This window comes from Meles meles, chromosome 5, assembly GCF_922984935.1.
Source record: "Meles meles chromosome 5, mMelMel3.1 paternal haplotype, whole genome shotgun sequence".
In the NCBI taxonomy this organism is placed as follows: Eukaryota; Metazoa; Chordata; class Mammalia; order Carnivora; family Mustelidae; genus Meles; species Meles meles.
In genome coordinates this window covers 49610511-49625274 of record NC_060070.1, presented here as the reverse complement: position 1 = coordinate 49625274, position 14764 = coordinate 49610511, and positions in this window count along the sequence as shown.

Here is a 14764-nt window from a genome sequence, read left to right as displayed (position 1 = left end):
ATGTACTGCATCCAGATGCTTTGGCACAGTCTGCAGGATGTGGTGTTTGATATAATAATTTGTGGCCATAGGTGTTTATATAAACAAACAAATAATGAAACCAACCTAGCAAATAAAAAAGGCAATTATTTATTCTAGGAAAAATGAAACAAAGCCATAACAAAAAATACTGAGTATCATCTAACACCTATTTATTCTCCATTATAACATATGAAAAATGTAGAACCCACACCAGCCCTCAATTCCCCCACCCACTCCCCTAGTTCTTATTAAAGATATCACTGCTTCATATCTTTTCAGTGGTTGCCTTTATAACTTTAAATAATTTAATGCTTTTATTTACTCACCCTCCTGTTCCTCCTTTTATTTGGGATACGCTCTTCTATTCTATGGTTGTCTAGTGAGCTATACATCTGCATTTCTATTTCCTACCCAAACCTGGTTGACCTCTTAATTAGTTCCATTTTTTCTTGGACTCCATTTTTTCTAACTTCGATTTATTTTTACTTTTTATTGCACAGTTCAAATTTACTGAACAATTTGGAGGAAGATCATGTTTATTGATACACACACACAAACACACAATCTGGATAAGGACACAAAATATGTAATATATAATAGCTCACATTTGTTGCACTGATTCTGCTGTGTGTTTTAGTAAATTATACATCACTTTGGAATATAGTAAAGTTTTACATGTTATAATGCTGTTTTGATCTGCATTCAATCTTGCTTAAATAGGGGTATCTGGCTTGCTTAGTGGGAAGAGCATGTGTTCCCGCTTTGTGAGTTCAAACCCCACGTTCAGTGTAGAGATTATCTTAAAAAAATTCCTTAAATAATTAAAATTGTTATACTTATGAGAGGTTGTCTTATTGTGAGTTGCTTCTTAAATAGATCTATCAAAAAAAAAACACCAGGGGAGGAGTCAAGATGGCGGAGAAGTAGCAGCCTGAGACTACATCAGGTAGCAGGAGATCAGCTCGATAGCTTATCTAAACATTGCAAACACCTACAAATCCAACGGGAGAGCGAAGAGAAGAAGAACAGCAACTCTAGAAACAGAAAATCAACCACTTTCTGAAAGGTAGGACTGGCGGAGAAGTGAATCTAAAACGACGGGAAGATAGACCGCGGGGGGAGGGGCCGGCTCCCGGCAAGCGGCGGAGGAACGGAGCACAAAATCAGGACTTTTAAAAGTCTGTTCCACTGAGGGACATTGCTCCAGGGGCTAAACCGGGGTGAAGCCCACGCGGGGCCAGCGTGGCCCCAGGCCCCGCAGGGTCACAGAAGGATCGGGGGTGTCAGAGTGTCGGAGAGCTCGCAGGTATTAGAACGGAGAAGCCGGCTGCCAAGACAGAGCCGAGGACTGAACTCTCAGCTCGGGGTTACCTTGAACTGGTCGCGGGCTGGGTGAGCTCCGAGCGCGGCTAGAGGCTGGGGATACGGGAGTGATTGGGTGCTGTCCTCTGGGGGCGCACTGAGGAGTGGGGCCCCAGGCTCTCGGCTCCTCCGGGCCGGAGACTGGGAGGCCGCCATTTTCATTCCCGTCCTCCGGAACTCTACGGAAAGCGTTCAGGGAACAGAAGCTCCCAAAAGCGAACTCGAGCCGATTACTTAGTCCGGCCGCCGGTAAGGGCGGTGCAATCCCGCCTCGGGCAAAGACACTTGAGAGTCACTACAACAGGCCCCTCCCCCAGAAGATCAACAAAATATCCAGCCAGAACGAATTTCATCTATCAAGGAGAAAGCAGATTCAATTCCTAAGACAGCAGAGCAATTCCAGAGGAGGAGAAAGCAAAGCACGGAACTCATGGCTTTCTCCCCATGATTCGTTAGTCTTGCGGCTACTTCAATTTTTTTTTCTTTTTTCAATTTTTTTTTCTTTTTTCAATTTTTTTTTCTTTTTTCTTTTTTCTTCTTCTGCTAAATTTTTTAAAACTTTTACCCTTTTCTTTTTTAACATTTTTTGACTAGTTCATCTAAATATATATATTTTTCTTTCTTTTTTGTATTTTTTTATTTTTTTTATTTTTTAAATTTTTTTCTTTCTTTTTTTTTTTTTTTCTTTTTTCTTTTCTTTTTTTTTCAGAAGCTGTTTTATCCCCTTTCTCCCCCCCACAATTTGGGGTCTCTTCTCATTTGGTTACAGCGCATTTTTCCGGGGTCTTTGCCACCCTTTTAGTAGTTTATTTGCTCCTTCATATCCTCTTATCTGGACAAAATGACAAGGCGGAAAAAATCACCACAAACAAAAGAACAAGAGACAGTACCGAAGGCTAGGGACCTAATCAACACAGACATGGGTAATATGTCAGATCAAGAGTTCAGAATGACGATTCTGAACATTCTAGCCGGGCTCGAAAAAGGCATGGAAGATATTAGAGAAACCCTCTCTGGAGATATTAAAGCCCTTTCTGGAGAAATTAAAGAACTAAAATCTAACCAAGTTGAAATCAAAAAAGCTATTAATGAGGTGCAATCAAAAATGGAGGCTCTCACTGCTAGGATCAATGAGGCAGAAGAAAGAATTAGTGATATAGAAGACCAAATGACAGAGAATAAGGAAGCCGAGCAAAAGAGGGACAAACAGCTACTGGACCATGAGGGGAGAATTCGAGAGATAAGTGACACCATAAGACGAAACAACATTAGAATAATTGGGATTCCAGAAGAAGAAGAAACAGAGAGGGGAGCAGAAGGTCTATTGGAGAGAATCATTGGAGAGAATTTCCCTAATATGGCAAAGGGAACAAGCATCAAAATCCAGGAGATGCAGAGAACCCCCCTCAAAGTCAACAAGAATAGGTCCACACCCCGTCACCTAATAGTAAAATTTACAAGTCTTAGTGACAAAGAGAAAATCCTGAAAGCAGCCCGAGAAAAGAAGTCTGTAACATACAATGGTAAAAATATTAGATTGGCGGCAGACTTATCCACAGAGACCTGGCAGGCCAGAAAGAGCTGGCATGATATATTCAGAGCACTCAACGAGAAAAACATGCAGCCAAGAATACTCTATCCAGCTAGGCTATCATTGAAAATAGAAGGAGAGATCAAAAGCTTCCAGGACAAACAAAAACTGAAAGAATTTGCAAACACCAAACCAGCTCTACAGGAAATATTGAAAGGGGTCCTCTAAGCAAAGAGAGAGCCTAAAAGTAGTAGATCAGAAAGGTACAGAGACAATATACAGTAACAGTCACCTTACAGGCTAATAATGGCACTAAATTCATATCTCTCAATAGTTACCCTGAATGTTAATGGGCTAAATGCCCCAATCAAAAGACACAGGGTATCAGAATGGATAAAAAAACAAAACCCATCAGTATGTTGCCTACAAGAAACTCATTTTAGACGCGAAGACACCTCCAGATTTAAAGTGAGGGGGTGGAAAACAATTTACCATGCTAATGGGCATCAGAAGAAAGCTGGAGTGGCAATCCTTATATCAGATCAATTAGATTTTAAGCCAAAGACTATAATAAGAGATGAGGAAGGACACTATATCCTACTCAAAGGGTCTGTCCAACAAGAAGATCTAACAATTTTAAATATCTATGCCCCTAACGTGGGAGCAGCCAACTATATCAACCAATTAATAACAAAATCAAAGAAACACATCAATAATAATACAATAATAGTAGGGGACTTGAACACTCCCCTCACTGAAATGGACAGATCATCCAAGCAAAAGATCAACAAGGAAATAAAGGCCTTAAATGACACACTGGACCAGATGGACATCACAGATATATTCAGAACATTTCATCCCAAAGCAACAGAATACACATTCTTCTCTAGTGCACATGGAACCTTCTCCAGAATAGATCACATCCTGGGTCACAAATCAGGTCTCAACCGGTATCAAAAGATTAGGATCATTCCCTGCATATTTTCAGACCACAATGCTCTGAAGCTAGAACTCAATCACAAGAGGAAAGCTGGAAAGAACCCAAATACATGGAGACTAAACAGCATCCTTCTAAAGAATGAATGGGTTAACCAGGAAATTAAAGAAGAATTGAAAAAATTCATGGAAACAAATGATAATGAAAACACAACAGTTCAAAATCTGTGGGACACAGCAAAGGCAGTCCTGAGAGGAAAATATATAGCGGTACAAGCCTTTCTCAAGAAACAAGAAAGGTCTCAAGTACACAACCTAACCCTACACGTAAAGGAGCTGGAGAAAGAACAAGAAAGAAACCCTAAACCCAGCAGGAGAAGAGAAATCATAAAGATCAGAGCAGAAATCAATGAAATAGAAACCAAAAAAACAATAGAAAAAATCAATGAAACTAGGAGCTGGTTCTTTGAAAGAATCAATAAGATTGATAAACCCCTGGCCAGACTCATCAAAAAGAAAAGAGAAAGGACCCAAATCAATAAAATCATGAATGAAAGAGGAGAGATCACAACTAACACCAAAGAAATACAGACAATTATAAGAACATACTATGAGCAACTTTACGCCAACAAATTGGACAATCTGGAAGAAATGGATGCATTCCTAGAGACATATAAACTACCACAACTGAACCAGGAAGAAATAGAAAACCTGAACAGGCCCATAACCAGTAAGGAGATTGAAACAGTCATCAAAAATCTCCAAACAAACAAAAGCCCAGGGCCAGACGGCTTCCCAGGGGAATTCTACCAAACATTTAAAGAAGAACTCATTCCTATTCTCCTGAAACTGTTCCAAAAAATAGAAGTGGAAGGAAAACTTCCAAACTCATTTTATGAGGCCAGCATCACCTTGATCCCAAAACCAGACAAGGATCCCACCAAAAAAGAGAACTACAGACCAATATCCTTGATGAACACAGACGCAAAAATTCTCGCCAAAATACTAGCCAATAGGATTCAACAGTACATTAAAAGGATTATTCACCATGATCAAGTGGGATTTATTCCAGGGCTGCAGGGTTGGTTCAACATCCGCAAATCAATCAATGTGATAGAACACATTAATAAAAGAAAGAACAAGAACCATATGATACTCTCCATAGATGCTGAAAAAGCATTTGACAAAGTACAGCATCCCTTCCTGATCAAAACTCTTCAAAGTGTAGGGATAGAGGGCACATACCTCAATATTATCAAAGCCATCTATGAAAAACCCACCGCAAATATCATTCTCAATGGAGAAAAACTGAAAGCTTTTCCGTTAAGGTCAGGAACACGGCAGGGATGTCCATTATCACCACTGCTATTCAACATAGTACTAGAAGTCCTAGCCTCAGCAATCAGACAACAAAAAGAAATTAAAGGCATCCAAATTGGTAAAGAAGAAGTCAAACTATCACTCTTCGCAGATGATATGATACTATATGTGGAAAACCCAAAAGACTCCACTCCAAAACTGCTAGAACTTGTTCAGGAATTCAGTAAAGTGTCAGGATATAAAATCAATGCACAGAAATCAGTTGCATTTCTGTACACCAACAACAAGACTGAAGAAAGAGAAATTATGGAGTCAATCCCATTTACAATTGTACCCAAAACTATAAGATACCTAGGAATAAACCTAACCAAAGAGACTAAGAATCTATACACAGAAAATTATAAAGTACTCATGAAAGAAATTGAGGAAGACACAAAAAAATGGAAAAATGTTCCATGCTCCTGGATTGGAAGAATAAATATTGTGAAAATGTCTATGCTACCTAAAGCAATCTACACATTTAATGCAATCCCTATCAAAATACCATCCATTTTTTTCAAAGAAATGGAACAAATAATCCTAAAATTTATATGGAACCAGAAAAGACCTCGAATAGCCAAAGGAATATTGAAGAACAAAGCCAAAGTTGGTGGCATTACAATTCCGGACTTCAAGCTCTATTACAAAGCTGTCATCATCAAGACAGCATGGTACTGGCACAAAAACAGACACATAGATCAGTGGAACAGAATAGAGAGCCCAGAAATCGACCCTCAACTCTATGGTCAACTAATCTTCGACAAAGCAGGAAAGAATGTCCAATGGAAAAAAGACAGCCTCTTCAATAAATGGTGCTGGGAAAATTGGACAGCCACATGCAGAAAAATGAAATTGGACCACTTCCTTACACCACACACAAAAATAGACTCCAAATGGTTGAAGGACCTCAATGTGAGAAAGGAATCCATCAAAATCCTTGAGGAGAATGCAGGCAGCAACCTCTTCGACCTCAGCCGTAGCAACATCTTCCTAGGAACAACGGCAAAGGCAAGGGAAGCAAGGGCAAAAATGAACTGTTGGGATTTCATCAAGATCAAAAGCTTTTGCACAGCAAAGGAAACAGTTAACAAAACCAAAAGACAACTGACAGAATGGGAGAAGATATTTGCAAACGACATATCAGATAAAGGGCTAGTATCCAAAATCTATAAGGAACTTAGCAAACTCAACACCCAAAGAACAAACAATCCAATCAAGAAATGGGCAGAGGACATGAACAGACATTTCTGCAAAGAAGACATCCAGATGGCCAACAGACACATGAAAAAGTGCTCCACGTCACTCGCCATCAGGGAAATACAAATCAAAACCACAATGAGATATCACCTCACACCAGTCAGAATGGCTAAAATGAACAAGTCAGGAAATGACAGATGCTGGAGAGGATGTGGAGAAAGGGGAACCCTCCTCCACTGTTGGTGGGAATGCAAGCTGGTGCAACCACTCTGGAAAACAGCATGGAGGTTCCTCAAAATGTTGAAAATAGAACTACCCTATGACCCAGCAATTGCACTACTGGGTATTTACCCTAAAGATACAAACATAGTGATCCGAAGGGGCACGTGTACCCGAATGTTTATAGCAGCAATGTCTACAATAGCCAGACTATGGAAAGAACCTAGATGTCCATCAACAGATGAATGGATCAAGAAGATGTGGTATATATACACAATGGAATACTATGCAGCCATCAAAAGAAATGAAATCTTGCCATTTGCGACGATGTGGATGGAACTAGAGCGTATCATGCTTAGTGAAATAAGTCAATCGGAGAAAGACAACTATCATATGATCTCCCTGATATGAGGACATGGAGAAGCAACATGGGGGGGTAGGAGATAGGAGAAGAATAAATGAAACAAGATGGGATTGGGAGGGAGACAAACCATAAATGACTCTTAATCTCACAAAACAAACTGGGGGTTGCTGCGGGGAGGTGGGATTGGGGGAGGGGGAGCGGGCTATGGACATTGGGGAGGGGAAGCGAACCATAAGAGACTATGGACTCTGAAAAACAACCTGAGGGTTTTGAAGGGTCAGGGGTGGGAGGTTGGGGCAACCTGAGGGTTTTGAAGGGTCAGGGGTGGGAGGTTGGGGGAACAGGTGGTGGGTAATGGAGAGGGCACGTTTTGCATGGAGCACTGGGTGTTGTGCAAAAAGAATGAATACTGTTACGCTGAAAAAATAAATAAAATGAGAAAAAAAAAAAAAAAAAAACAAAAAAAAACAAAAAAAAAACACCAACTTCTATCTCTGAGAATGATATCAATAGACATACCTTATAATAACTATTAGCTTATGGCAAAATAGAATAATTATATTCGTGCGTCCCATTGGAAAGAGTTAAAACAGCTATTGTGGGAAGATGTTAGGAGGTGAGAAGTTTAGAGCTAAGTTTAGGAAGTATGACTGTCACTGTCAGAACTGAGTGTTACGATAGTCTTGCTTACCCCTTTCCAGGTAAGCAGGATCGAGCTAACTCAGGAAAAAAGAATGGACTTTTGCAGGATCTAAGATTCTTGCCTTGTTGTGAACACTTGCCTAATTGTGCTCTTCTAAGAAAATGCCTCTTCTGTGCTGTAATGATAAACTTTCCCAAAGGACTCTCTTTTCTGTTTGTTATTTATGGAGTCTCTTACCAGTAAGAATCAAAATGGGCATTTCCCTAAACTGATCTCTAGGACTAGTTCCTCAAGTAAAGCCAAGGGACATTTATTGCTTCCTGAGAATTCATTTCTGTCTAATTTAACAGTGAATACTAATTAGGGAAAATAAACTGTAGGAGGCAAATGGATCACCTCTGTTAGACTGAAAAAATTGTAAGAGACTTTATTGCCAGAGAAAATGTTAGGTGCCTATGCCTTCTTTTCTAAACATTTCCTCTTCTCCCTCTTCTGGTCTTTACACCCACTTTAATGAAGACATCCCCAAACTCTGATCTGAATGTGCTTTGCTCCAATGTTCAAAAGTTGGCAGGAGGATATTAAGAAATGGCATCTCAGTGTGTTCTTTCCTGGTTACCACTGCCAAGTGGAATAGGAACAGTCTCGTGAACTGAGCTGGAAATGCCATATGCTCAGCCCTGTGCAAAACAAACAAACAAACAAACAAACACTGAGAACATGAGTATTCAAAAAAAGCATAAGAGGCTGTCTAGCTGATGGAGAAAATGATCTAATTAGAGTGGAGGTTAGAGTCACAGTACATTAAGGGAGAAGCCAGGATATGCAGAGCCTACAAGAAGTTTAGCGGGTCCCATCTCCATTTGTTAATGGAACTAGATTTATTCAATGACCAAGGTTGTGCATTGACCCTGTTAAATGTCAGCCATATCCATGTGAGAAAATCATACTTTTTTATACTGGAGTTATAATCTACATATAGTTAACGTCAGATGATAATAGAATATTTGTATTGACATTATAATATGTATATGAAAATCTAGACATCTTTCTTGAATTATTTTGACTGCTGCCATTTTAAAAATGGGCAGTATGAGGAGAATGATTGTCTAAACTAACATCAGCACTCCAAGAAGTTGAACTGTTTTCTTCAGCTAACTGTTCACAAATAAAGAAGCAACCCCAAGTTAGTAAGTACAAGTGAGTTACCTGTATGACTAGAGTGGTGATGGCAGTAGATAACAGAATGACAAGGAAGAGGGGATGGACATTTCAAACCCATTCTTTTCTCTCTACTTTCTGTTTCTGCTCTTTAGAATCTACCATCAACAGACTATTAATATAAACAAAGAGCCCCCTGAATGTTTCCCATATCCCTCAAGAGAGTTAGCACAGCAGGAAAAAGGAGCATAAAGTTTCCATTGGAAATGTTTTAGAGCTTTTACTTAGGAAAATGAACCACTGACTCATAATTAATCATGTATTAAGTATTATACAATTTTTAGTCTTGTTTTAGATAGTTAGCTTACAGTCAATTCTTTCATGTGCAATTTGAAAACAAGTGATATTGAGGCTCATCAGGAGTATGATGTTTAGAAGGTATTATTCGTATATGGTATAGTTGAGCTCAATTTAACAAACATTGAAGTCTTCACATGAGCTGGAATGTATTATTTTTAATAATAAAAATGGCTAATAGAATATTACTCCACTTAAGAGCCAAATGTGCGTGAATAATATGCAGGACCAAAAAAGTGTTTTTATTATTAATGAAGTCCAAATTAACAAGCATTTATTGATTCTCTTAATGATTATCTTGAAGACCTACTAATCATAAGAGTGTATGTAAAAGAATATAAACACATAGGTTGAACTAAGAACTTTATGTTTTAGTTGTGTAAGGATTAGCTTATTAAGCAAAACAGAAAACATAATTAACCCTGAAATCATAATAGTAACTCAAGGAGTAAGGGCAAACACTATTGGTGTTTTGGCATCTGTATGGCCAGGTATGGCTTAAAATTCAGCCATAATATGACCTTCTGTGGGCCTTTGCTGTTTGAGCAATTTCTTCCAGCATGACAACTTTTCTCAAATTGGTCACTCCTATTTGAATAGGTGCATACCAGCTTTATGTGCCATTGTATAGACATTTATAGCAATATTGTAAAGAAATTACTTGTAGCAGTGCCTGGGTGGCTTACTTGGTTGGGCGTCTGCCTTTGGCTCAGGTCATGATCCCAGAGTCCTAAGTTGAGCCCAGCATTGGCTCTCTGGTCGGGGGAAGTGTGGTTCTCCTTCTGCCTCACCCAACTCTTGTGTTCTCTCTCACTCTCCCTCAAATAAATAAAATCTTAAGAAAAAAAGAAATGACGTAAATACACACATGTACCATAAATACACAAAATTTACAAAAGCTTTAGAGAATGGGTTGTGGATCATTCTTCTTTTAGCTATGTGAACTTGGGAAGATTAAATAATATTATTTATTCTAAGTTTACGCATGTGTAAAATAGAACCTATTGTAATTTAACCTATAGCTAATATAAAGTAGTTGGCTTTAAGACATGTCCCCAAAGGCAAAGGAAACAAAAGCAAAAATGAACTTTTGGGACTTCATCAAGATCAAAATCTTCTGCACAGCAAAGGAAATAGGCAACAAAACAAAGAGGCAACCCACAGAATGGGAGAAGATATTCACAAATGACACTACAGACAAAGGGTTGATATCCAAGATCTATAAAGAACTCCTCAAACTCAACACACACAAAACAGATAATCACATCAAAAAATAGGCAGAAGGCATGAACAGACAGTTCTCCAAAGAAGACATACAAATAGATGAAATACATACAAATGATGAAAAAATGTTCATCAGCATTAGCCATCAGGGAGATTCAAATCAAAACCACATTGAGATTCCACCTTACACCAGTTAGAATGGCCAAAATCAATAAGACAGTAAGCAACAAGTGTTGGAGAAGATGTGGAGAAAGGGGAACCCTCTTACACTATTGGTGGGAATGCAAGTTGGTGCAGCCACTTTGGAAAACTGTGGAGATTCCTTAAGAAATTAAAAATAGAGCTTCCCTAAGATCCTGCAATTGCACTACTGGGTATTTACCCCAAAGATACAAATGTAGTGAACAGAAGGGCCATCTGTACCCCAATGTTCATAGCAATGGCCACAGTTGCCAAACTGTGGAAAGAACCAAGATGCCCTTCAATGGACAAATGGATAAAGAAGATATGGTCCATAAATACAATGGAGTATTATGCCTCCATGGGAAAGAATGAATACCCAACTTTTGTATCAACATGAACGGGACTGGAGGAGATTATGCTGAGTGAAATAAGTCAAGCAGAGAGAGTCAATTATCCTATGGCTTCACTTACTTGTGGAACATAAGGAATAACATGGAGGACATTGGGTAAAGGAGAGGAGAAGTGAGTTTGGGGGAATCGGAGGGGGAGACAAACCATGAGAGACTACGGACTCTGAGAAACAAGCTGAGGGTTTTGGCGGGGGTGGGGGTTGGGTTAACTTGGTGGTGGGTATTATGGAGGGCATGTATTGCGTGGAGTACTGGGTGTGGTGCATAAATGATGAATTTTGGAACACTGAACAAATTTAAATTAAATTAAATTAATAAAAAGAAACACCTTTAAAATAAAATGAATTTATACATTTGAAGTAGTACCAGAAATTTTTTGCAAAAAGGGTACAATTTCAATTTTAATTTCAATTGGTAATGATGTAACCTCTCATGTTTAGAAAATAAGTTTTTGGTGATGAATTGATGAGTTTATATAGAGAGTTTATACTTATTTCTTTTATCCATTTTTAATATAAGAATTTAAGGCATAGTTGGAATTCAGTGCTGAAAACTTGAGCCAATATGTCAGATGAAAAGTATTATCTTTGAAGGTAAAATGAATTAACCAACATCATTTGAGTGTTTTAATGTTATCAACATTCAGTGGTTAGCTCTTAGAAAAAAGACCACTGAATTTATATTTCTCAAGAGGATGTTTATGTATCTGTTGGTTTCACATGTATAAATAAGATTCCATGAATATACATAAATATTATCATTACTTTATAAAATATACAAAGACAGACATAATGTTTCTCCCATTTCCTGCAGTTTCAGTACCACAGCTTTATGATGAATTGACTATCACTTTGACCTCTATATAATCACCTGTTACATAGGTTTTAAAAGGTGTTCTTTTGTGAAAGAAATCACTACAAATTATTGTTTTGCTTTTAGTTCAGAAATGTTGTGGGAGAATATTTAGATTTTATATTAAAAAATATAATCTATATCACTTTTACTCAAAGTAAATGGAAAAGTGAAATATGGAAGAATATCAAAGATTTAGAGGAGGTGAAAATTCAAAACAACATGAAATGATTAATACTTAGAGAGTTGATTGCATTTATTAACATGTACTTTTTAAAAATAATGACATTTTGTAGTACTTTTATGTTGGCATTACTATAATTTTTTGTTTACATTATTCAGTGAATAGCTTCTAATATCAAAATATGTGAATCTGTCATGATGATTTGTTTTATTTTTAGATTCTCTTAATGTCCAACTTTGAATCATTCTCTTCTTTCTTCATCCACCCTATTGAATGTGTTGATTGAAATATCTCTCTATTAGAAATATTGAGTAGGTGGTTGGGTATATGAGTATGAAATTTGTAATAAAAGTCTCAATTGGAACTATAGCTATTTCAGAGTCATCCAAAAAATATTATTTTTAAGCTATAAGACTCTATGAATTCAGTAAGAAACTGAGTGATGATAGAAGGCCAAGTCCTGGGCCCTGCAGCATTATGGAATCAGAGATCTGGGATAAGAGGAAGAGCATGCAGAAGAGACTGAGAAGTGAACAGTGAAAAAGGACATGGTGTTCTGCAAGTTCAGATGTAAAGAACAATCAACTTTGTCAAAAGCTACTGACTGACAGATCAGCAATGTGCCGTAAACTAAGAATCAATCATTTTGTGTTATAGAATTCGTTTGTAATCTTTACAAAAAACAGATTTGGTGAATTGTTGGAGCAAAATCAAGAATGGAGTAGGACCAAGTTAGAATTGGGGATGAATGGAAAAGGAAATATAAACAACACTTTTGAAGAGTTTTGCTGCAAAATAGATGAAGGAAATGGAACAATAAATACTGGGGAACTGGTGGACCATGAAAAGGTATTGTAAAATGATAGAGCTATCAGTATAATTTCATATTGGTGAAGATAGAAAGAGAGAGGAAGAAAGAAAAGGGAGAAGAGGAGAGGCAATGGGGGAAAAGAGAGAGAGAATGGATTATGTATAATACAGAAAAGTAAAACAAAAATAGAAAACAAAAAAACTGCCATACTGATATGCTTAGGAAAGTAAGTAAGGGTAGGATCTAGAATGAGGAATGGGATTTGAGAAGGTGAATGGATAGTTTATATCTATAGTGCCAGTTGGGGAACATAAGGGAGATATGTGGGTGTAGGTGGTGTTGGACATCTATGGAGGTTCTCTTCTGATGCTTAAATTTTGTCAAAGAAGTGTGAAAGAGTGTCATTGACTCAGAATGAATTGTGAGGTAACTCTTGGAGATTTGAGGACAGAAAAAAAAAAGTGTGATAGAGTCATCTGGGGAGAGGAAGACAAATAGACTAGTGAAGTAGAAAGTGATCACTTCATTTTTACTTATTCATTTATTTTTAATATTTTATTTATTTATTTGAGACAGAGTGAGAGAGAGGGCATGAGCAGGGAGAAGGAGCAGGTGCAGAGGGAGAAGCAGGCTCCCGAGCAGGGAGCCTGATGCGGGACTCAATCCCAGGATCCTGGGATCATGACCTGAGCTGAAATCAGATGCTTAGCTGACTGAACCACCCAGGTGCCCAAAAGTGATCACTTCAGTTGATTAAGGACATATTGTGAATGTGTAGTGGTAAATACGCACTTGATATTCAGTCTTGAAATTAAAATGAGAACAATCAGCACAATTGGGAGATTTTCTCTTAAGCCTGGATGGAGGGCCAGAAGATGTATAGAATTGGATTCAACAAGGGTTGTGCTTTTGCCAAGAAAATACAATAAAGTGTGACAAGGGGAGGAAGTCAAGGGTCTAAGAAAGGTGATGATTATATTAAACCATGTAATTTCAGCTAAATAAAAAGGAGAGAGAAAATATCAAGATAAGGGATGGTGAAAAGTAACAAAATCAATGGGTTGGAGATCCAAGTATGTTCTCAGTATTTTAGAGTCAGTATATTATCATAAGAAATGAGATAGAATGATAGAAATTGGTGGTCAGTGAATGGGAGTTGTAAAATTGAGATGACAAAGAAATTGCGGTTATTGGCATTGACAAAAATGACACATGGGGTGTGATCCTGTTAGGTGATAATGTGGAAGTGTAGAGGACTGGATCACTGTAGGAGAAGAATGGATGGAAATGAGAGTCTAAGGTGGAGAGGGAGCAACAACAATTCTTGAACCCACAAGAATATACACAGGAGAAGTGTTGGAGATGGATAATAAGCTGCAAACTAAGTTATGGAAAAATATAAGGGAGAGACTGGGAAAAATGTGAGGGAATCATGTGCAGCAAAAATGACAGTTTGTGGGGATATAAGTGGATAATATGAGAGAAGGCTTATTTTTTAGGGAGAAGGAAGAATGGCCTAAGAGCAGCAATGAACATCAAAGGTGTCTACTTCACTTCCAGGCCCCACTGGACAAGCACAGTGGTAGTAACAACAGACACCACTGGCGAAAGTTGTTGAGGAACTAGGACCTCAAGAGTGTTTTTTTAGAGACAGATTGAGGAGAGAATATTCTGGAAAGATGTGGAAGATAAAAGGGATTTTTCTAACACTGGACCATATGTTCTAGAGGACACAGGAGAAAGGATTTAAGAGAGCCAAGGGATGGGAAAAGTGGATGAAGAGGCTAGCATACAGAGAGTGAGAGTTGTCCCCTGTCCCTGGGGCTTCTCAAGGTGACTGAATTAAAAAAAAAAAAAAAAGCCTAAAAATTTGAAAAGATTAATATTCTTCCTGGCTGGATTATGATTTGGGTGCAGTTGGGCAAGGAGGGATAAGTTATGTCCTTGTTC